At 51.2% G+C, this 25,609-nt stretch overlaps 1 protein-coding gene across 2 annotated transcripts in view; it reads right to left on the reverse strand.

Annotated features, from left to right (window-relative positions):
• The window catches only part of LOC139538629 (cytoplasmic protein NCK2-like), a 52,161-nt gene that overhangs the window by 25,131 nt on the left and 1,421 nt on the right, over window positions 1–25,609 (reverse strand). The window lies entirely within an intron of this gene.

Consider the following 25,609-nt stretch of genomic DNA (forward strand, 5'->3'; position numbering starts at 1 on the left):
TTCTCTCTATTTTTACTCCCGGAGAGGTGACAGTCTGGCCGCTTGCGCCATGTCCCTGGGCACAGCATCACAAAGCACACAATACAAAGCAAATGACAGGCAATGGACTGAAAAGAACAGCTCTGATGTACAGATCTGTTTGTTTAGTCCTGTCTGGAGGAGTAACGCTGTGGTTTGTGAGTGCGGTTAAATGCCTGTGTGTGTGTATGTGTGCCACAGTGTCAATGCAATCAGCCATAGGGTCAACCAAAGGGGAAAATACAACAGAAATATCTGTGGGCTAAAGCCACTGCACTGTATTGAACATCATCATTGATTATAGTACTACGCTCTCTCTCCCCAGCACACTCCAACACAATCCTCATTCACAATCACTTTACTTATGCAAACTTCTTTGTGTTGGTGTGAGTGACTGTACAGGAAGGGGTTCTGTGGCACAACCACCTGGAGAAAATATGACTCCTGGGGCATCTGAATGGTCCAGCTAGGTGCAAATAGTGTTAGACACAATGTGAAGCACTTTGAGACTCGCAATCCATTATCATTAGCGTAATAGTCTAGTGATTTTACAGCCTGAACGTTGTTAGAATTGAGTCTGGACGTGTACCGCAATCTCAAAAACACAAACAAAAAAAACGAGGCAAAGATGATGGCGTTTGTCGTCCAGCCCGCCAGTAGAGGAACAACAAATTAGGGTAGTCAGTCTGCAAAGAGAGAGGGAGCCCACCAACCCAGCTGACTAATGAGGCTTAGAGACAGATCATGTTTCTCGTCTGAAACACATAATAAGGCCAGCCCCTCCACTGACATCCTGTGGGTTAGCTGTGTGATTTAACATGAGCTGATTACTTTCCCTTTCGGTGGAACAGCAAGGACAGGAGTGACAGAGTAGCTAGACGTTGCCCCAGCCTAAGAACTGATACAGGACCAGATACGTATCATATTTCTCTGATGACAACAATTAGTTGACTTGTCAAATCAAGTGTGCTAATGTTTGAACAGAACAAAGACGTGGAATGTGGAGGTCCTCAAGGACTGGGTTGGGATAGGTAACACTTATTATGTAACGGCAGTGCGATATAGACAGAATGTTGCATTTGAGTTGGGAAGACCCCATCTGCCACTGCTACACACCAGATGCCCATGTCCTTAGGTTGTTTAAGGTACTATGCCATCTCAGTATTAACCCTGGAATTTAGACTGATTAGATGCCTTGAGTTAAAGACTGAAACACAACCAGAGAAGCAGAATGATTAAAGCACAGGAGGAAATCATGCCTTATGTAAAAACTCATCCCCTGAACATCAACAAGATTACTGGCTCTGTTGATCACACACAAACGCACGCACGCTGCACAACCCTCCATGCTGCACAACCCTCCACAACCCTCCACGCTGCACAACCCCTCCACGCTGCACAACCCCTCCACAACCCCTCCATGCGGCAAAACCCCTCCACTATGCACAACCCCTCCATGCTGCACAACCCCTCCACAACCCCCCCATGCTGCACAACCCCTCCACGCTGCACAACCCTCCACAACCCTCCACGCTGCACAACCCCTCACAACCCCTCCACGCTACACAACCCTCCACGCTGCATAACCCCTCCACAACCCTCCACGCTGCACAACCCTCCACAACCCCTCTACGCTACACAACCCTCCACGCTGCACAACCCCTCCACAACCCTCCACGCTGCACAACCCCTCCACAACCCTCCACGCTGCACAACCCCTCCACGCTGCACAACCCTCCACAACCCTCCACGCTGCACAACCCCTCCACGCTACACAACCCTCCACGCTGCACAACCCCTCCACGCTGCACAACCCCTCCACGCTACACAACCCTCCACGCTGCACAACCCTCCACAACCCTCCACGCTGCACAACCCTCCACAACCCTCCACGCTGCACAACCCTCCACGCTGCACAACCCCTCCACAACCCTCCACGCTGCACAACCCTCCACGCTGCACAACCCCTCCACAACCCCTCCACGCTACACAACCCTCGACAACCCTCCACGCTGCACAACCCATCCACACCCCTCCACGCTGCACAACCCTCCACGCTGCACAACCCCTCCACAACCCCTCCACACTACACAACCCTCCACAACCCTCCACGCTGCACAACCCCTCCACGCTGCACAACCCATCCACACCCCTCCACGCTGCACAACCCTCCACAACCCCTCCACGCTGCACAACCCATCCACACCCCTCCACGCTGCACAACCCCTCCACAACCCTCCACGCTGCACAACCCCTCCACACCCCTCCACGCTGCACAACTCCTCCACACCCCTCCACGCTGCACAACCCCTCCACAACCCTCCACGCTGCACAACCCCTCCACACCCCTCCACGCTGCACAACTCCTCCACAACCCTCCACGCTGCACAACCCTCCACAACCCTCCACGCTGCACAACTCCTCCACACCCCTCCACGCTGCACAACCCTCCACACCCCTCCACGCTGCACAACCCTCCACGCTGCACAACCCTCCACAACCCCTCCACACTGCACAACCCTCCACAACCCCTCCACGCTGCACAACCCTCCACGCTGCACAACTCCTCCACACCCCTCCACGCTGCACAACCCTCCACGCTGCACAACCCTCCACGCTGCACAACCCCTCCACGCTGCACAACCCCTCCACAACCCCTCCATGCTGCACAACCCCTCCACGCTGCACAACCCCTCCATGCTGCACAACCCCTCCACAACCCCCCCATGCTGCACAACCCCTCCACGCTGCACAACCCTCCACGCTGCACAACCCCTCCACAACCCCTCCACGCTACACAACCCTCCACGCTGCATAACCCCTCCACAACCCTCCACGCTGCACAACCCTCCACAACCCCTCTACGCTACACAACCCTCCACGCTGCACAACCCCTCCACAACCCTCCACGCTGCACAACCCCTCCACAACCCCTCTACGCTACACAACCCTCCACGCTGCACAACCCCTCCACGCTGCACAACCCTCCACAACCCTCCACGCTGCACAACCCCTCCACGCTACACAACCCTCCACGCTGCACAACCCCTCCACGCTGCACAACCCCTCCACGCTACACAACCCTCCACGCTACACAACCCTCCACAACCCTCCACGCTGCACAACCCTCCACAACCCTCCACGCTGCACAACCCTCCACGCTGCACAACCCCTCCACAACCCTCCACGCTGCACAACCCTCCACGCTGCACAACCCCTCCACAACCCCTCCACGCTACACAACCCTCCACAACCCTCCACGCTGCACAACCCCTCCACGCTGCACAACCCATCCACACCCCTCCACGCTGCACAACCCTCCACAACCCTCCACGCTGCACAACCCCTCCACAACCCCTCCACGCTACACAACCCTCCACAACCCTCCACGCTGCACAACCCCTCCACGCTGCACAACCCATCCACACCCCTCCACGCTGCACAACCCTCCACAACCCCTCCACGCTGCACAACCCATCCACACCCCTCCACGCTGCACAACCCCTCCACAACCCTCCACGCTGCACAACCCCTCCACACCCCTCCACGCTGCACAACTCCTCCACACCCCTCCACGCTGCACAACCCCTCCACAACCCTCCACGCTACACAACCCTTCCACGCTGCACAACTCCTCCACAACCCTCCACGCTGCACAACCCTCCACAACCCTCCACGCTGCACAACTCCTCCACACCCCTCCACGCTGCACAACCCTCCACACCCCTCCACGCTGCACAACCCTCCACAACCCCTCCACACTGCACAACCCTCCACAACCCCTCCACGCTGCACAACTCCTCCACGCTGCACAACTCCTCCACGCTGCACAACCCTCCACACCCCTCCACGCTGCACAACCCTCCACAACCCTCCACGCTGCACAACCCTCCACGCTGCACAACCCTCCACAACCCTCCACGCTGCACAACCCCTCCACGCTGCACAACCCTCCACGCTGCACAACCCCTCCACGCTGCACAACTCCTCCACACCCCTCCACGCTGCACACCCTCCACGCTGCACAACCCTCCACAACCCTCCACGCTGCACACCCTCCACGTACGCACAACCCTCCACAACCCCTCCACGCTGCACAACCCTCCACGCTGCACAATCCTCCACGCTGCACAACCCTCCACAACCCCTCCACACTGCACAACCCTCCACGCTGCACAAGCCTCCACAACCCCTCCACGCTGCACAACCCTCCACGCTGCACAACCCTCCACAACCCCGCCACACTGCACAACCCTCCACACTGCACAACCCTCCACAACCCCTCCACGCTGCACAAGCCTCCACAACCCCTCCACGCTGCACAACCCTCCACGCTGCACAACCCTCCACAACCCCTCCACACTGCACAACCCTCCACAACCCCTCCACGCTACACAACCCTCCACGCTGCACAACCCCTCCACAACCCTCCACGCTGCACAACCCCTCCTCAACCCCTCTACGCTACACAACCCTCCACGCTGCACAACCCCTCCACGCTGCACAACCCTCCACGCTGCACAACCCCTCCACACCCCTCCACGCTACACAACCCTCCACGCTGCACAACCCCTCCACGCTGCACAACCCCTCCACGCTACACAACCCACCACGCTGCACAACCCTTCACAACCCTCCACGCTGCACAACCCTCCACAACCCTCCACGCTGCACAACCCTCCACGCTGCACAACCCCTCCACAACCCTCCACGCTGCACAACCCTCCACGCTGCACAACCCCTCCACAACCCCTCCACGCTACACAACCCTCCACAACCCTCCACGCTGCACAACCCCTCCACGACGCACAACCCCTCCACAACCCCTCCACGCTACACAACCCTCCACAACCCTCCACGCTGCACAACCCCTCCACGCCGCACAACCCATCCACACCCCTCCACGCTGCACAACTCCTCCACAACCCTCCACGCTGCACAACCCTCCACAACCCTCCACGCTGCACAACTCCTCCACACCCCTCCACGCTGCACAACCCTCCACACCCCTCCACGCTGCACAACCCTCCACGCTGCACAACCCTCCACAACCCCTCCACACTGCACAACCCTCCACAACCCCTCCACGCTGCACAACTCCTCCACGCTGCACAACCCTCCACGCTGCACAACTCCTCCACACCCCTCCACGCTGCACAACCCTCCACAACCCTCCACGCTGCACAACCCTCCACGCTGCACAACCCCTCCACGCTGCACAACCCCTCCACAACCCCTCCATGCTGCACAACCCCTCCACGCTGCACAACCCCTCCATGCTGCACAACCCCTCCACAACCCCCCCATGCTGCACAACCCCTCCACGCTGCACAACCCTCCACGCTGCACAACCCCTCCACAACCCCTCCACGCTACACAACCCTCCACGCTGCATAACCCCTCCACAACCCTCCACGCTGCACAACCCTCCACAACCCCTCTACGCTACACAACCCTCCACGCTGCACAACCCCTCCACAACCCTCCACGCTGCACAACCCCTCCACAACCCCTCTACGCTACACAACCCTCCACGCTGCACAACCCCTCCACGCTGCACAACCCTCCACAACCCTCCACGCTGCACAACCCCTCCACGCTACACAACCCTCCACGCTGCACAACCCCTCCACGCTGCACAACCCCTCCACGCTACACAACCCTCCACGCTGCACAACCCTCCACAACCCTCCACGCTGCACAACCCTCCACAACCCTCCACGCTGCACAACCCTCCACGCTGCACAACCCCTCCACAACCCTCCACGCTGCACAACCCTCCACGCTGCACAACCCCTCCACAACCCCTCCACGCTACACAACCCTCCACAACCCTCCACGCTGCACAACCCCTCCACGCTGCACAACCCATCCACACCCCTCCACGCTGCACAACCCTCCACAACCCTCCACGCTGCACAACCCCTCCACAACCCCTCCACGCTACACAACCCTCCACAACCCTCCACGCTGCACAACCCCTCCACGCTGCACAACCCATCCACACCCCTCCACGCTGCACAACCCTCCACAACCCCTCCACGCTGCACAACCCATCCACACCCCTCCACGCTGCACAACCCCTCCACAACCCTCCACGCTGCACAACCCCTCCACACCCCTCCACGCTGCACAACTCCTCCACACCCCTCCACGCTGCACAACCCCTCCACAACCCTCCATGCTACACAACCCCTCCACGCTGCACAACTCCTCCACAACCCTCCACGCTGCACAACCCTCCACAACCCTCCACGCTGCACAACTCCTCCACACCCCTCCACGCTGCACAACCCTCCACACCCCTCCACGCTGCACAACCCTCCACAACCCCTCCACACTGCACAACCCTCCACAACCCCTCCACGCTGCACAACTCCTCCACGCTGCACAACTCCTCCACGCTGCACAACCCTCCACACCCCTCCACGCTGCACAACCCTCCACAACCCTCCACGCTGCACAACCCTCCACGCTGCACAACCCTCCACAACCCTCCACGCTGCACAACCCCTCCACGCTGCACAACCCTCCACGCTGCACAACCCCTCCACGCTGCACAACTCCTCCACACCCCTCCACGCTGCACACCCTCCACGCTGCACAACCCTCCACAACCCTCCACGCTGCACACCCTCCACGTACGCACAACCCTCCACAACCCCTCCACGCTGCACAACCCTCCACGCTGCACAATCCTCCACGCTGCACAACCCTCCACAACCCCTCCACACTGCACAACCCTCCACGCTGCACAAGCCTCCACAACCCCTCCACGCTGCACAACCCTCCACGCTGCACAACCCTCCACAACCCCGCCACACTGCACAACCCTCCACACTGCACAACCCTCCACAACCCCTCCACGCTGCACAAGCCTCCACAACCCCTCCACGCTGCACAAGCCTCCACGCTGCACAACCCTCCACAACCCCTCCACACTGCACAACCCTCCACAACCCCTCCACGCTACACAACCCTCCACGCTGCACAACCCCTCCACAACCCTCCACGCTGCACAACCCCTCCTCAACCCCTCTACGCTACACAACCCTCCACGCTGCACAACCCCTCCACAACCCTCCACGCTGCACAACCCTCCACGCTGCACAACCCTCCACAACCCTCCACGCTGCACAACCCTCCACGCTGCACAACCCCTCCACGCTGCACACCCTCCACGCTGCACAACCCTCCACAACCCTCCACGCTGCACACCCTCCACGTACGCACAACCCTCCACAACCCCTCCACGCTGCACAACCCTCCACGCTGCACAATCCTCCACGCTGCACAACCCTCCACAACCCCTCCACACTGCACAACCCTCCACGCTGCACAAGCCTCCACAACCCCTCCACGCTGCACAACCCTCCACGCTGCACAACCCTCCACAACCCCGCCACACTGCACAACCCTCCACACTGCACAACCCTCCACAACCCCTCCACGCTGCACAAGCCTCCACAACCCCTCCACGCTGCACAACCCTCCACGCTGCACAACCCTCCACAACCCCTCCACACTGCACAACCCTCCACAACCCCTCCACGCTACACAACCCTCCACGCTGCACAACCCCTCCACAACCCTCCACGCTGCACAACCCCTCCTCAACCCCTCTACGCTACACAACCCTCCACGCTGCACAACCCCTCCACGCTGCACAACCCTCCACGCTGCACAACCCCTCCACACCCCTCCACGCTACACAACCCTCCACGCTGCACAACCCCTCCACGCTGCACAACCCCTCCACGCTACGCTACACAACCCTCCACGCTGCACAACCCCTCCACGCTGCACAACCCTCCACGCTGCACAACCCCTCCACACCCCTCCACGCTACACAACCCTCCACGCTGCACAACCCCTCCACGCTGCACAACCCCTCCACGCTACACAACCCTCCACGCTGCACAACCCTTCACAACCCTCCACGCTGCACAACCCTTCACAACCCTCCACGCTGCACAACCCTCCACAACCCTCCACGCTGCACAACCCTCCACGCTGCACAACCCCTCCACAACCCTCCACGCTGCACAACCCTCCACGCTGCACAACCCCTCCACAACCCCTCCACGCTACACAACCCTCCACAACCCTCCACGCTGCACAACCCCTCCACGCCGCACAACCCATCCACACCCCTCCACGCTGCACAACCCTCCACAACCCTCCACGCTGCACAACCCCTCCACGCCACACAACCCTCCACAACCCTCCACGCTGCACAACCCCTCCACGCTGCACAACCCATCCACACCCCTCCACGCTGCACAACCCTCCACAACCCCTCCACGCTGCACAACCCCTCCACAACCCCTCTACGCTACACAACCCTCCACGCTGCACAACCCCTCCACGCTGCACAACCCTCCACAACCCTCCACGCTGCACAACCCCTCCACGCTACACAACCCTCCACGCTGCACAACCCCTCCACGCTACACAACCCTCCACGCTGCACAACCCTCCACAACCCTCCACGCTACACAACCCTCCACAACCCACAACCCTCCACGCTGCACAACCCTCCACAACCCTCCACGCTGCACAACCCCTCCACGCTGCACAACCCATCCACACCCCTCCACGCTGCACAACCCTCCACGCTGCACAACCCCTCCACAACCCCTCCACGCTACACAACCCTCCACAACCCTCCACGCTGCACAACCCCTCCACGCTGCACAACCCATCCACACCCCTCCACGCTGCACAACCCTCCACAACCCCTCCACGCTGCACAACCCATCCACACCCCTCCACGCTGCACAACCCTCCACGCTGCACAACCCCTCCACACCCCTCCACGCTGCACAACTCCTCCACACCCCTCCACGCTGCACAACCCCTCCACAACCCTCCATGCTACACAACCCCTCCACGCTGCACAACTCCTCCACAACCCTCCACGCTGCACAACCCTCCACAACCCTCCACGCTGCACAACTCCTCCACACCCCTCCACGCTGCACAACCCTCCACACCCCTCCACGCTGCACAACCCTCCACAACCCCTCCACACTGCACAACCCTCCACAACCCCTCCACGCTGCACAACTCCTCCACGCTGCACAACTCCTCCACGCTGCACAACCCTCCACACCCCTCCACGCTGCACAACCCTCCACAACCCTCCACGCTGCACAACCCTCCACGCTGCACAACCCTCCACAACCCTCCACGCTGCACAACCCCTCCACGCTGCACAACCCTCCACGCTGCACAACCCCTCCACGCTGCACAACTCCTCCACACCCCTCCACGCTGCACACCCTCCACGCTGCACAACCCTCCACAACCCTCCACGCTGCACACCCTCCACGTACGCACAACCCTCCACAACCCCTCCACGCTGCACAACCCTCCACGCTGCACAACCCTCCACGCTGCACAACCCTCCACAACCCCTCCACACTGCACAACCCTCCACGCTGCACAAGCCTCCACAACCCCTCCACGCTGCACAACCCTCCACGCTGCACAACCCTCCACAACCCCGCCACACTGCACAACCCTCCACAACCCCTCCACGCTGCACAAGCCTCCACAACCCCTCCACGCTGCACAACCCTCCACGCTGCACAACCCTCCACAACCCCTCCACACTGCACAACCCTCCACAACCCCTCCACGCTACACAACCCTCCACGCTGCACAACCCCTCCACAACCCTCCACGCTGCACAACCCCTCCTCAACCCCTCTACGCTACACAACCCTCCACGCTGCACAACCCCTCCACGCTGCACAACCCTCCACGCTGCACAACCCCTCCACACCCCTCCACGCTACACAACCCTCCACGCTGCACAACCCCTCCACGCTGCACAACCCCTCCACGCTACACAACCCTCCACGCTGCACAACCCTTCACAACCCTCCACGCTGCACAACCCTCCACAACCCTCCACGCTGCACAACCCTCCACGCTGCTCAACCCCTCCACAACCCTCCACGCTGCACAACCCTCCACGCTGCACAACCCCTCCACAACCCCTCCACGCTACACAACCCTCCACAACCCTCCACGCTGCACAACCCCTCCACGCTGCACAACCCATCCACACCCCTCCACGCTGCACAACCCTCCACAACCCTCCACGCTGCACAACCCCTCCACGCTACACAACCCTCCACAACCCTCCACGCTGCACAACCCCTCCACGCTGCACAACCCATCCACACCCCTCCACGCTGCACAACCCTCCACAACCCCTCCACGCTGCACAACCCATCCACACCCCTCCACGCTGCACAACCCCTCCACAACCCTCCACGCTGCACAACCCCTCCACACCCCTCCACGCTGCACAACTCCTCCACACCCCTCCACGCTGCACAACCCCTCCACAACCCTCCACGCTGCACAACCCCTCCACGCTGCACAACTCCTCCACAACCCTCCACGCTGCACAACCCTCCACAACCCTCCACGCTGCACAACTCCTCCACGCTGCACAACCCTCCACACCCCTCCACGCTGCACAACCCTCCACGCTGCACAACCCTCCACAACCCCTCCACACTGCACAACCCTCCACAACCCCTCCACGCTGCACAACTCCTCCACGCTGCACAACCCTCCACAACCCTCCACGCTGCACAACCCTCCACGCTGCACAACCCTCCACGCTGCACAACCCCTCCACGCTGCACAACCCCTCCACGCTGCACAACTCCTCCACACCCCTCCACGCTGCACACCCTCCACGCTGCACAACCCTCCACAACCCTCCACGCTGCACACCCTCCACGCTGCACAACCCTCCACAACCCCTCCACGCTGCACAACCCTCCACGCTGCACAACCCTCCACGCTGCACAAGCCTCCACAACCCCTCCACGCTGCACAACCCTCCACGCTGCACAACCCTCCACAACCCCTCCACACTGCACAACCCTCCACACTGCACAACCCTCCACAACCCCTCCACGCTGCACAAGCCTCCACAACCCCTCCACGCTGCACAACCCTCCACGCTGCACAACCCTCCACAACCCCTCCACACTGCACAACCCTCCACAACCCCTCCACGCTGCACAACCCTCCACAACCCCTCCACGCTGCACAACCCTCCACAACCCCTCCACGCTACACAACCCTCCACGCTGCACAACCCTCCACACTGCACAACCCTCCACAACCCCTCCACGCTGCACAACCCTCAGGTATGTAGGAAAGAGTAAGAAACAGTGGAGCAGAACACAGATCTGCTGGTTCAAGCAATACAGTTAGCTAAAAGTGTAAACTCAGCTGGCTGTAGCTTATACGCACTCAGCACACAGAGGAAATGTGATGACACTAGTGTCCAGTTACCTGCAGGTTAATCTCCCACTACTGTTTACCCTACCATTTAGTACAGGTCAAGCTGTGTCCTCTTCACTGTGATTGGCTGCTAAAACAGCTGTCAAAACAAAAACATGATGCATGTGTTCTCTGATTTAGTGGTAGAGCTCCACCTAACTCTCTGTCACTCAACACAATGGAGACCACTATGCCAGCTGAATTGAACACACACACACACACACATACAGCAAACACGTATAGGGGGAAAACATTGTCTGAACTTCAGAATCAATGTGGGGGAAGATTTAGCTTCAGATGCCAAACTCTCTCGTTCGCTGTTCACAAGTGAACAGAAACATACACACAAACCTCCAAGCTACTCATGTTAGTGAACTGTTCCTGTTTTGCTCATTAGTACCGGTGCCGTGCCTACCTGGGAGAACAGACGCAGCAGACCAGTGTGCACGTGGGTGTGGGTGTTCATGTTACGAGTTTGAGTTAAGAAACGTAGAAGCCTAAAGGGGGGGGAGATGGGAGAGGGTTGAAGAGGTCTCGGGGGCTGGCACTACAATGGGTTCAAACATCGGACACCTTCACCCATCATTAATGTAATGATGCGTTTATGTACATGTGTAATTATATACTGAACAAAAATGTAAAACGCAACATGTAAAGTGTTGGTCCCATGTTTCATGAGCTGAAATAAAAGATCCCAGAAACCACAGACCACGTGTAACCACGCCAGCCCAGGACCTCCACATCCGGCTTCTTCACCTGCGGGATCGTCTGAGACCAGCCACCCGGACAGCTGATAAAACTGATGAGTATTTCTGTCCGTAATTAAGCTCTTTTGTGGGGAAAAACTAATTGGCTGGCTCCCAAGTGGGTGGGCCTATGCCAAAACCAGGCCCACCCATTGCTGCACCCCTGCCCAGTCATGTGAAATCCATAGATCAGGGCCTAATGAATGAATTTCAATTGACTGATTTCATTATATGAAATGTAACTCAGTAAAATCTTTGAAATTGCATGTTGCGTTTATATTTTTGTTCCGTATAAATGCACGATGATACTGCTGTGATCCCTCCACGGCAATGGAAGGCAGCTAACCTGGGAAGGATGACTATTCTCTACTACATTAACTACATGCGATGTGTGTGAGAGAGATCGACAGCTTTGTGTACACATACAGTCACTGTGGGCATCATTAGGTGTGATAATGTGTGTGTGTGTGTGTGTGTGTGTGTGTGTGTGTGTGTGTGTGTGTGTGTGTGTGTGTGTGTGTGTGTGTGTGTGTGTGTGTGTGTGTGTGTGTGTGTGTGTGTGTGTGTGTGGATTCAAGAAGCAGAGCATTACATGTGGTTATGTGTCTCCCAGGCTTCACCCACAGCCTGCCTTCAGGGAGTTCAGATCAGCATGTGTAACAGAGTCCATCTCTGTACGTCTGACTAGGGCCGGGCAACATGGCCTAAAAATGGTATCTACATATTTCAAATGTTTTCTCTAAATAAGCTTTGTTGAACAATTAAAAGGTAAAATAAACTGCATTTCAAACCGTCAGCAATAATTGAATGAATTCAGGGCGTGTGAAATTACACTAAATATAAGCCCCACTAATCATTTTATCAAAAATAAGCACTGATCTGGCATTGAAGTCTGTACGAAAACAATTTTCTTCCCTTTTTGTTACAAATTTACCCAGAACTATGCATAATGCACATTCACTAATAATGACTTCTTGTGGTAGGTATTATAAAAAATGAACACAGGTCTCATCATCTCTCAAGCAGTAGCCCACATGCTAGTGAGTAGCCAGCTAATCTTTATATTTCAAGTATAGACAAATTTGATCTATTTAATAGAACATTTGAATTGTTATGAACAAACCCTTCTGTCCATCTCCAACTGTTTGAACAGCATGCCAGACTGTCCACTTCGTTCAGATGTTGAAATCAAGTCGTCTACCTTATTTCTCAGAATGACAACGAGTTGACAATTCCTTATATAATTGTGTGTTATGATTATTGCACATTTATCAAAAAGACTAGACAGCTAGTATAACAGACTTTGGCTAAAATGCTGCTAGTGGTACGTGCAATGCCGCGAGACAAACTGAGCATACTTCTTCCAAAATCAATGTTCATTGATACTCTTGTTTTAGTAGTGTCTGCTCTGCACGCAATTGGATTAGTTGAGACAAAAGAATTTAAAAGAAATGAAAATGTTCCACAAAAATGTGCATCTGAAAACTATAACTGGCACGCAACGCAGATCGGTAGAAATGGTCAGATGAATTGCCATTCCACATGAGAAAGGTTGGAGAGTAACGGCAGGATCTGCAATAACCAGTAGGAGGGTATATTTCCTGGCTATCTTGATCTCTGGCTCCCTCAAGTAATTTGTGTCTGATGTCATCAAACAGTGCCCTTAAATTGTATTTATTTATTTTATTTAACCTTTATTTAACTAGGCAAGTCAGTTAAGAACAAATTATTATTTACAATGAAGGCCTACCGGGGAACAGTGGGTTAACTGCCTTTCTCAGGGGCATAATGACAGATTTTTACTTTGTTAGCTTGGGGATTCGATCCAGCAACCTTTCGGTTACTGACCCAACGCTCTAACCATTAGGCTTCCTGCATCAGACAAGCTCAATGCATATATAATTGATTTTATTAAAACACATAGGGTGTGTCCATGAAAAAATACAAGTTTTATCATTTAGACCATTCGATTGGTCGATACAAGATACGACTTTCGTTCGACCAAGTTATTTTTTAGTCGGGGACAGCCCTACCTCTATTACAGTAAAATAATGTCTCAATGTGTTTGTTTCGGTGTCTATATGACTGATTCTGTTGGGCCAAACCTCAAATGCAAATGTCAGAGAGGAAGAAGTGATCTCTCAACTTAAATTGGTGTGAGTGGCAGGGGGAGGGGCTTGGTGTGTGTGTATAAACATAGAGGAAGAGGTGAAGAGAGAGGTTTCTCTCACCTAAATCGATCCAAAAGAAGCCCAATGCATTTCCATGGGCTTATTTTGGACCTAAGCTTGTCGCCTGCCTTCCCGCCTTTGGGACAACGACTCCCATTGTTAAGGCGGAGAAATGAGCATCTCGTCATTATATGCAGATTTCTGGTGTAAATGGGAATGTGCACACAGCACAGAAGAAGGAGACAAGACTAAAAAGACGACATGAGAACAAGCGGACAAGAAACGCACATAAAAACGAATACAAAAAAAAAACGTGATTCTTGTGATACAGGCATTTGGAATATCGTGCAAAAACATGAATTGGATATATCTCCCAGCCCTCCGTCTGACTACACAAGGCAGTCGTGTACCCTTGCAACTGTACTTCAAGCCCTGAGGAAGATGACATCACTGCTCATTGCTAATAGCCATTGGGTTTTTCAACTTTTTCAGCACGGGACCCAAGCTTAGAAAAACATGCAACTATACGTAAATATGGGTACATAACATTGCCCTTATGCCTAAAACTAAAGCAATATAGACAATAACAATGAAATGAGATACCCATATGAATAGCTATTGATGTTTATTGTTCCCCATTAAAAACACTGTTACATATTTGTCTAGGTTGGAACTGTTGCTGTTAAAATACAATAAGTAATTTTCATTCTGAACTGGAAGAATCTGATCGCAACACACAGATATCTAACAGAACACACACAGGCTCCGTTTGATCGTGCAACCCTAAGTAACAGTACAGATGAAAATGGTCAGGCCTATTGTACATCTTACTGTAGAAATGATTGTTGGAACTGTGACTTAAAATACAATACATCATTGTTATTATGAACTAGAATAAACTGATCACATCACACAGATGTAGACCAGAAAACAAACAAACAAACACACTCCTAATAAGAGGTGTGTGGCTGGTTGAAGTTTTCAACAAGCAGGTCTATTCTGGGCTTCGGTTTTTAGTCTGTTTCTGTACTTGTTCTTTTAAGTACGTCAGAGTTAAGAACCCTGACTCGCATAGGTATGTGGTGCCAAAACTGGATCAGAATATGTACTGCTTTCTCAGTCAGGCTGTAGACCGCTTTCTGCTGCAGATGAGCAACCCAGAACTGTGTGCGTGTGTGTTTGCCTCAAAAAGCATCTTGCTTCAATCAGTTTATTCCAGTTCAGAATAAAAAAGATTACTTGTATTTTAACAGCAACAGTTCCAACATATACTTGTTTTCAACAATAATACCATAGGTAGGGATGCACCGATATGACATTTTTGGCCGATACCGATTTCCGATATTTTCCTTGGTAAAGAAAAAACGACACGATACTTATAATATTTAGCGGCCTTTTAAGCATTTTAGTACAATTAAATAGTTAACACACACACAGACACAGCGGTCTAAGGCACTGCATGTCAGTGCAAGAGTCCCTGGTTCGAATCCAGGCTGTATCACATTCGGCCGTGATTGGGAGTCCCATAGGGCAGCGCACAATTGGCCCAGCGGCGTCCAGGTTTGGCCGGGGAAGGCCGTCATTGTAAATAAGAATTTGTTCTTGTATACGGCCATAAGCAAACAGGAAAACGCTCAACCAGACGCGGCGCTCCTAGTAGCCAGGGACTTTAACTTTTTAGGGATAGGGGGCAGCAAGCAGAGTGAACTGCCTCCTACTCTGTCCCAGATGCTAATATATGCATATTATTATTACTATTGGATATAAAACACTCTGAAGTTTCTAAAACTGTTTGAATGATGTCTGTGAGTATAACAGAACTCATATGGCAGGCAAACACCTGAGAAAAAATCCTAACAGGAAGTGAGAATTCTGAGGCTGGTCGATTTTCAACTCATCGCCTATTGAAATCCCAGTGGGATATGGATCTGTTTGCACTTCCTACGCCTTCCACTAGATGTCAACAGTCTGTAGAACGTTGAATGAAGCTTCTACTGTGATGTTGAGCCGAATGGGAGCTGTTCGAGTCAGTGGTCTGGCAGAGTGCCAGGTCCTGGTCACGCGCATTCCACATGATATCGACTTGCGTTCCATTACTTCTATGGACACAAAGGAATTCTCCGGTTGGAACGTTATTTAATATTCATGATAACAACATCCTAAAGATTGATTCTATAGTTAGTTTGACAAGTTTATTCGACCTGTAATATAACTTTTTGAAGTTTTCGTCCGAAGTTCGCCTGGACTTGCACGAGCGTTTTGGATATGCGTACTAAACGTGCTAACAAAAGTAGCTACTTGGACATAAATAATGGACATTATCGAACAAACCAACAATTTATTGTGGAACTAGGATTCCTAGGAGTGCATTCTGATGAAGATCATCAAAGGTAAGGGAATATTTATCATGTAATTTCGTATTTCTGTTGACTCCAACATGGCGGAGAAATGTTGTTTCTATCTGAGCGCCGTCTCAGATTATTACATGGTTTGCTTTATCCGTAATGTTTTTTTGAAATCTGACACAGCGGTTGCATTAAGAACAAGTGTATCTTTAATTCTATGTAAAACATGTATCTTTCATCAAAGTTTATGATGAGTATTTCTGTTATTTGATGTGGCTCTCTGAACATGAGGCATTTCTGGAGGCATTTCTGAACATGGCGCCAATGTAAACTGAGATTTTTCAAACAAAACGTACATGTATTGTGTAACATGATGTCCTATGAGTGTCATCTGATGAAGATCATCAAAGGTTAGTGATTCATTTTATCTCTATTTCTGCTTTTTGTGACTCCTATCTTTGGCTGGGAAAATGGCTGTGTGTTTTTTGGACTTGGCGGTGATCTAACATAATCATATGTTGTGTTTTCGCTGTAAAGATTTTTTTTTTTAATCGGACACGATGGGTAGATTAACAAGATGTTTATCTTTCATTTGCTGTATTGGACTTGTTAATGTGTGAAAGTTACATATTTATAAAAAATAAAAAAATAAATAAAAAAAAATTCCCGCGCTGCCTTTTCAGCGGAATGTTGTCAGGGGTTCCGCTAACGGAACGTGTGTCCTAGAAAGGTTTGCAGGGAAACTTCAATCCGTTTTACCTCATTTCTACCAGCATGTTAAATGTGCAACCAGAGGGCAAAACACTCTGGACCACCTTTACTCCACACACAGAGATGCATACAAACCTCTCCCTCGCCCTCCATTTGGCAAATCTGACCATAATTCTATTCTCCTGATTTCTGCTTACAAGCAAAAACTAAAGCAGGAAGCGCCAGTGACTCAGTCAACAAGAAAGTGGTCAGATGAAGCAGATGCTAAGTTACAGGACTGTTTTGCTAGCACAGACTGGAATATGTTCCGGGATTCTTCCGATGGTATTGAGGAGTACACCACATCAGTCACTGGCTTTATCAATAAGTGCATCGATGACTTCGTCCCCACAGTGACTGTACGTACCCCAACCAGAAGCCATGGATTATAGGCAACATCTGCACTGAGCTAAAGGGTAGAGCTGCCGCTTTCAAGGAGTGGGATTCTAAACCAGAAGCTTAAGAAATCCCGCTATGCCCTCCGACGAACCATCAAACAGGCAAAAATAGAATCGTACTACGCCGGCTCTGACGCTCGTCGGATGTGGCAGGGCTTGCAAACTATTACACACTACAAAAGGGAAGCACAGCCGCGAGCTGCCCAGTGACACGAGCCTAACAGACGAGCAAATTTACTTCTATGCTCGTGTCGATGCAAGTAACACTGAAACATGCATGAGAGCATCAGCTGTTCCGGACAACTGTGTGATCACGCTCTCCATAGCCGATGTGAGTAAGACCTTTAAACAGGTCAACATTCAGACAGACAGATTACCAGGACATGTACTCAAAGCATGCGCTGACCAAATGGCAAGTGTCTTCACTGACATTTTCAACTTGTCCCTGACTGAGTCTGTAATACCAACATGTTTCAAGCAGACCATAGTCCCTGTGCTACCGCACAGCAAGCGGTACCGGGGCGCCAAGTCTAAGTCCAAAAGACTTCTTAACAGCTTCTACCCCAAGCCATAAGCCTACTGAACAGCTAATCAAAGGGCTACCCAGACACCTCTTTTATGCCGCTGCTACGCTGTGTGTATTATCTATGCAGACACTTTTACTCTACCTACATGTACATACAGTATTACCTCAAGTACCTCGACAAACCGGTGCCCCCACAAATTGACTCTGTACCCCCTATATATAGCCTCACTATTGTTATTTTACCTCTGCTGTTTAATTATTTGTTTATTTTATTTTCCATTTTTTACTTAACACTTTTTTTAAAACTTCTTAAAGCATTGTTGGTTGTAAGTAAGCATTTCACTGTAAGGTCTAGATCTGTTGTATTCAGCGCATGTGACAAATAACATTTGATTTATTTTTGATTTGATTGAAGAGATCTCTTTGAGTGAGTGAGTGAGTGAGTGGGTGAGTGAGTCTGTCATGGCCTTTGGCCTGGTGAGCAGCGAGTATGTGCTGGGGGTGAGTCACTGCTGTCCTGCTTGCCTTGCCCAAGCGTGTGTGTGTTATATATACACAAGCCCTGCTCTGACGTTGTGACAATGCCCTCAGACCCAGGGAGTAAGTCTGACGCACAATCAGAGAGAGAAACGGAAGCAGTCTGTGTGTGGTGGAACATCTCTGGACCAGGACAAAATAAATAAATGTCACGACTTGCTGCATCAACCTGTGTGTGTGTGTGTGTGTGTGTGTCTGTCGAGCTTGACATTCTTTGGTCAGGACAAACTTCTGGCATTACACTATAACAAGTTGTCACAGAATAACACCCCATGAAACAGATTTCCCCTGAAAATGGCATGCTGTTTCTATGTTTTGTATTACCAGGCAGAGTGGTGATGTCTCCTTCCACAGAAACCCTGTCACACAAAACACTGAACAGCCACATTCAACAGGCATCTGTGTGTCCACTGTGTATTTGTTTGGCCCTGGTAATCCCGAGGAACCTGTCACTCTTAAGCCATCCATCTCATAAATAGTGGTTTCATAGTGCATCCTCAACATGTGTGAGTGTGTACGCAAAGTGTGTAAATTTACACTGCAGCACACAGCAGCTTGTTAGGCTATAGAGGCATACCAATTGTCACAATTCCGATGGTGAAAATGAAGGAGTCAGGTGCAGAGAGCAGGGAAATAATGATCAAGTGGAAATTTATTATTTCACCCAGAAATAATCTCTGAAGCGGCTACGCCACACAAACAACGGGCGCGTCAAAATACTGTCCAACATAAATAGGACCGAATCCACTATACAAAAAACACCACCACAACAAACAGAATAAACAAGCCCGCACAAAAGTTGGCGGGCCAACTGGGTTTAAATAACCCCCTACCCTAAACACAAAACAGGTGATACCAATTAGACAAACCTAAATGAAAACAGAAAAGGGGATCGGTGGCAGCTAGTAGACCGGAGACGACGACCGCCAAGCGCCGCCCGAACAGGAAGAGGCACCATCCTCGGCGGGATTCGTAACACCAATAGAGGGAAGAAAGGGTGTAAGGGGCGTTTGACACAAACCCATTGAGACCAACGAAGAGGAAATGTGATAAATAAGGAATCCTTTTCATCCACTATGAACTCTGCAGGTGGACACTCCCAACACAGAAGGCTTTTCATATTACTTGATTGATTAATTCACTGTTGAAGTTAAAAGGTAAACTCCACGAAACAACACCGCAGATATTGAGATGAGTGAGACGCCAGACTTCGCTCTCACACAGTATCTGCGCATGTGGATGGGTTTGCTTCACGCTATTCATAGTGTGGTAGCAAGGGCACCAAAACAGCAGAGAAACAGCTTTCAGTTGTTGTGGAAATTGACCGACTACGCCATTTACTTTCTGCATCTATGTCATGTCGCCGAGTCTACCTTTATATAAATAACCCATCACAGCTCCAGGCATGCTGTGTAGATAGAGTGATGGGTGGTCGGGTAGTTCGGTCACGACTTCCTCCAAACATTACCCATCAGCCCTAAGCTGCAGAGCATGCAATGACGTGAGGGAGACATTTGAATCTGTAAGAAGTCCAGTTCCTGTTGGTGGAAATCATTAGGGGCTCTATTATTTTTTAAGTATTTGAATACTGTGTATTGTAGTGCTATAGGGTAGTTCTACCAGTCTTACTGGAGAGGGGTAAGGGTCAGGGATAGGGTATAGCAGCCACGTCTAACCCTGACAGCTGTCTCATCATCAGGGTTATGGCTATGTGATCCATACACAGCCAGCGGGACAGAGGATCACATCCAACACAGTAATGGGGAGGTAAGAAGAGAAGAGGAGAGAAAAAAAACTCTCCCTTTTCATGAGAGGAGAAATGCCATTTGCACCCCCAGAGACAGAGAGGCAGTTGGACAGGTGTGAGCCACTCATGAAAGCATTCTCCATCATTTTGGGACTGAGCCAAACTGATGTCCTGCAGCATATCCATTAAAATATCACAACACGTGTGTGTGTGTGTGTGTGTGTGTGTGTGTGTGTGTGTGTGTGTGTGTGTGTGTGTGTGTGTATGAGAGAGAGAGAAAGAGAGGATTGCAATGTCCACTTAGAGCATGAAGGGCCTTCCAACATATCTACTAACTAAAACAAATTGACAAACATCCCTCTTCTACCAGTTACTGCTGTGTTCATGGACCGTCCCTCCCTTCCCTCGCTATTTAAATTTCAAGGACCTTGTCCTCTATCCTCCCTCCTTTAGCATGACCTTTTCCATTCCTTGTACCCTCCATCATCTTTCCCCTGTCTCTCTCCCCCCCCCCATCTCTTTACCCTTCACTCGGTCTTCCCCCTCGCTCCGTAATGGTGGTCCAGCTCCTTGAGGGTTTGACCTCTCCTCAGAACACACGGGGGATCTGGGTTGTTATCTGAACATGACTGAAGCCAGGAGGCAGAGGGGGAAAATCACAGCTCCATGCTACTTCTGGCAACCTGCCTTCTCTTTGTGACTGGCTGCTTTAAGCTTGCAGCAGCATATGACTGCTGCCTCTGGGGGGAGTCACACTAGTACCCCAGTGTTCAAGTTGAAAGGATGTTTTTCACAACTTTCACAGAACGGCACTGGCACGAGTTGTCAGGGAGAGTGCACAAGTTGCACGGAACTAAATGATGTTGTCTTTGTATTTCAGTTTTAGCTCACATGTTTTTTTTTGTCATTTTTTTAACCTTTATTTAACGAGGCAAGTCGGTTAAGAACAAATTCTTATTTACAATGACGGCCTACACCGGCCAAACCCGGACGACGCTGGGCCAATTATGCGCTGCCCTATGGGACTCCCAATCACCACCTCCTCTCCAGACACCCTGGATTCGAACCAGGGTGTCTGTAGTGACGCCTCAAGCACTGAGATGCAGTACCTTAGACCGCTGCGCCACTCGGCAGCCCTACAATCAGGCTGCACCTAGGGTGGCAAGTGCACACACACAGAATCCCGCCACCCACTGTATTTCCTGTGACTAGATAGCAAGCCAAGTAAATCCAGACCTTGATGCAGCGATTACTTAACTGTGTGTGTGTGGAGGTCCTGAATTGATGACTCTTTCTTTCTTTCTCTCTCAGGGAGTGTTGGGTTTCGCTGCTAGCTCCGTCTTGCTCCACGGCCCAAAGTGGCAATTTTCACCGGGGTAATTCGAAGCCAGCCATGCAAACTGGGAGAGGGCACGGGAGTGCTTTCGACCCTTAATTACTCTTTAACGAGCACTTCTGAGGGTGTTTATGAATTAATGGCTTCTTGTCTGTCAGGGGGTGGAGAGGAGGTGGTGACATCAGTTCGAGGGGGACAAATAGGGAGAGTGGTGGTGGTGTGAAATCCTTCCCCCCGTCCCACCCCTGTGGAGTTTCTAAAGCTCTTGGACTTACACACTGACAGTCTGTATACTGTCTGTATGTAATGTCTTCATGATGCACCAAGTTAACAGATTTTTTTCAGTGACCCCCAAGCATGCTCAATTTCTTTTCCCTGTCCTCCACCATCCAAGGGAGGTCGGTCTTTTTAAGGGCCTATTTTAAGGGGCTGGGGGCAGGGGTTGTGGATAGGTAGTGAGAGACATACCAGTGCCATCTCCCCCTCCCTATATCAATCCCATTCCCTCTATCTGTCCCCCTCTCTGTCCATATATGCATCCCAGAACAGGATTAGGCTGGGTGCCTAGTGGTGACACAAGGCCATTGGAGGTTCAGGTGAACCTCTCTCTGAGAGAGAGGCCAAATAGGGAGTGAAGGATGGGAGTGAGACATTGAGACAGAAGTTAGATAAACAGCTTAAAATCATTAATGGGAGAATGAGTGAGAGAGCGAGCCAGGGAGAGTGAGTGAGCAACAAAGAGAGACGAAGAGGGAGAGCTGGTACACTGTGTAATGAAATAGAGGAAAGGTGAAGGCTGTGAAACCATAATTGATGAGAGGGCAGAATTAGAAGGTTCAGCCAAAGACTCCTGGAACTGTCTGTGTCCGGAGAACTCTTAAAGAGCTCCAAGCTTGAAGGGACGGTTCTTATGAGATCATGTATTGGGTGCCTATAATGACATGAATCTCTTCAACGTTTGCTCTCACTATGTTATCATTAGGCTTGCGATGTGTGTGTGCACAGATCGATATGGCATACAGAACAAAACACACTAACACCACTGTTGATTGCCGTCCCTGTGTCTTGTCTTCTCAATGGCACAACAAATCCTCTTTCTCTTCCTGGGTCACAGTGTGTTCAGTGCCATTATTACTGTATCTGCTGCCACGGTTAACAGCTGCCCTGCTCTGACTGCCATGCTCCAGATTACCACAATGACTAGAGGGAGAATAACAATGAGAACCATTGGGCTCCCATCTCTCTATCTGCCCGTATGAAATAATCTCTCTCTATGTCTGCTGATGATCCATTCATCTGAGTCTGTGCCCATCTAGTCCTCCCCTTTTGGGAAGATTAACATGTTTCAGTGGGAGAAAGAGGTCATAGAAAGATATTTTCAGCATCGGCTACTTTGCTACCAAATCAGTTGTGTTGTGATGCAGTGGTTTTCCAACATGGCTTCTGATGTGGAGCTCGTTGATTTTCTCTCTAACAAGCACAACAGATGAGGTTTCTTTACCATTGCATGTAGCCTATATTTAAAAAATCCGGTAGCTCGGACTTGGAGACCGCCGCATTAGAGGTTTATATGTCTAGGAGCCTGAAAGAGCCCATGTCGTCAAGGGACAAATAGTGGTTTCTCTCACAGTGAGGTCAATACACCCTCTCTACAAACACACAGAGCAAGTGGGAGCTCCATACAGCTCTTTTGTGTAAAATCAGATAATGGCACTGAAGGGGCACAGTGTGTACACAACAAATTCCAGAGCTCAGTAGGATGGTGGGTTGTGATAGCATTAGGCCTAAATGTTCTGGCTATTTAAGAAAGAACACTGTCCCATAGTTGGTGTGATATTACAAAGCAGGTTTAAGGCGTCAGCATGCTTCAGTTTGGCTGACGCCCAGCCGAACCGAACGAGGGTGCTCACATACTCCCTTGAAACACCTTCCCTTGAAAAACTAAAATAAGGGGCAATAGTGCTGTTTGTCCATTTTGAGACACCGTAGCCAGTAGACTTCCTCAAAATAGTCTGAATTAATCTAAGATAATTATTGACAGATTTGAGTTAAGTTTTTGCTGATGAGATCTTATTTGCACAATTTTATATCTATTTTTTAAATGAAAAATGTGCATGAAAACGAGTCGTCTCTGGTTGAATGACAAAGTCTTTATTGAAGAATCCCTACTGTTGACCAATCACCGATGAAGGGGCATAAACTAAAGTTCAAAGCCGAAATCTATCTCCAGAAAAAAATGTGTGTTCCCAAAAAGCCGAAAAAACCCTCATCAAAGTCTGAACAAAAACGTCACAAAATGTCGTAATATATGCATGAACTCTAACGAACTGTTTCGTATGGGAAGCATGCGGACGCCTTTATCCAGAAAGTCTTTCGTTTCACCGGACGCACATGACGTGGACGTCGATTAAGGTGGGTTGGGTTAAATGATGAAGACACATTTCGGTTGAATGCATTCAGCTGTGCAACTGACTAGGTATCCCCTTTATCAGACCTGACGTGATTGAGTTTAAGACTGTTGTGTCGGCCTTTCTTAAACAGTTGAGTCAGCAATAGAAAACCAAACTGGGCTAGGCTACTGTTCGGTCTCGCTAACAAACTAATGATTTCTACTGTCAGCACTAAATGATTTAGCACCTTGATTTCCAATCAGGTAGTACAGCAGTGTTGCTCAATCTGTTTCTGTATTGTAAGTTTTAAAGGGATACTTTGGGATTTTGTCAATGAGGCCCTTTATCTACTCCCCCAGATGTCAGGTGAACTGGTGGATAGCATTTTTGTCTCTGTGTCCAGTATACGAAAGAAGAGGTAGTTTCACGTGCACGCTAGCAGACACCCGTAAACTTCCAGTCACTGAGCTAACACTAGTTAACATTGACTCGCGAAACTACCTATAACTTCCTTCATACTGGACACAAAGAAATAAAAAATGCTATCCACGAGTTCACCTGACTCTGTGGAAGTAGATAAAGGGCCTCGTTGACAAAATCCCGAAGTCTCCCTTTAACCCGGCACTAACACACCCCTTCAACTAATCAAGAGCTTGGTGAGTCGTTGATCATTTTAGGCGTGGATTGAGGGTAATGGTTGTGTGCTGAGAAGACTCTGTGGTAGTTTCTGACTTCTGTCCTTTAGGCCACGTTTCACCCCAACCAAAAACACAAGTGCAGGCCACACAGAGCAGCGGAATGGCTTGCCCTTCCTCAGTCACAGTAGTTTACATAATGCCAAAATCAAACTGGTCCCCTCCCAAATTTAATAACAGGACTACAAAGAACGCCAAACCCTGCATTCCACATACATACCTGTCATTGCAACAACGGCAGCAAACCGTGTACCATAAAAATGGGGTTGCCATGGTGACCTACCTTAACACAGGGGTGTGGCGGCGCTGTAGGTGCGGCCTGAAACTACACCTTACCCCTGAGCGTCCGTACTGTCTGACTGTCCCAGATAGCCTGCAGTACCTTAATCCGGCATCACATAAAACTATCTGATAAGGAGAAGAACACTGATGAACTCAGTTTCCATACAGGTCTCTTAATCACTAGAACATGTTCATGCTATTGTCCACATCTAGGAGCGAAATGTGTTAGTTCTGGCATTTATGCGACATTTGCAGTATAATGTGAGTAAAATAGGATTAGGGCCTGACTGTAAAGTACAGTATCTCTCAGCTGGAACCACTTCACACATCCGGAAGCCTAATGGAAGAAATA

Source organism: Salvelinus alpinus, chromosome 14, assembly GCF_045679555.1.
Source record: "Salvelinus alpinus chromosome 14, SLU_Salpinus.1, whole genome shotgun sequence".
Taxonomy (NCBI): Eukaryota; Metazoa; Chordata; class Actinopteri; order Salmoniformes; family Salmonidae; genus Salvelinus; species Salvelinus alpinus.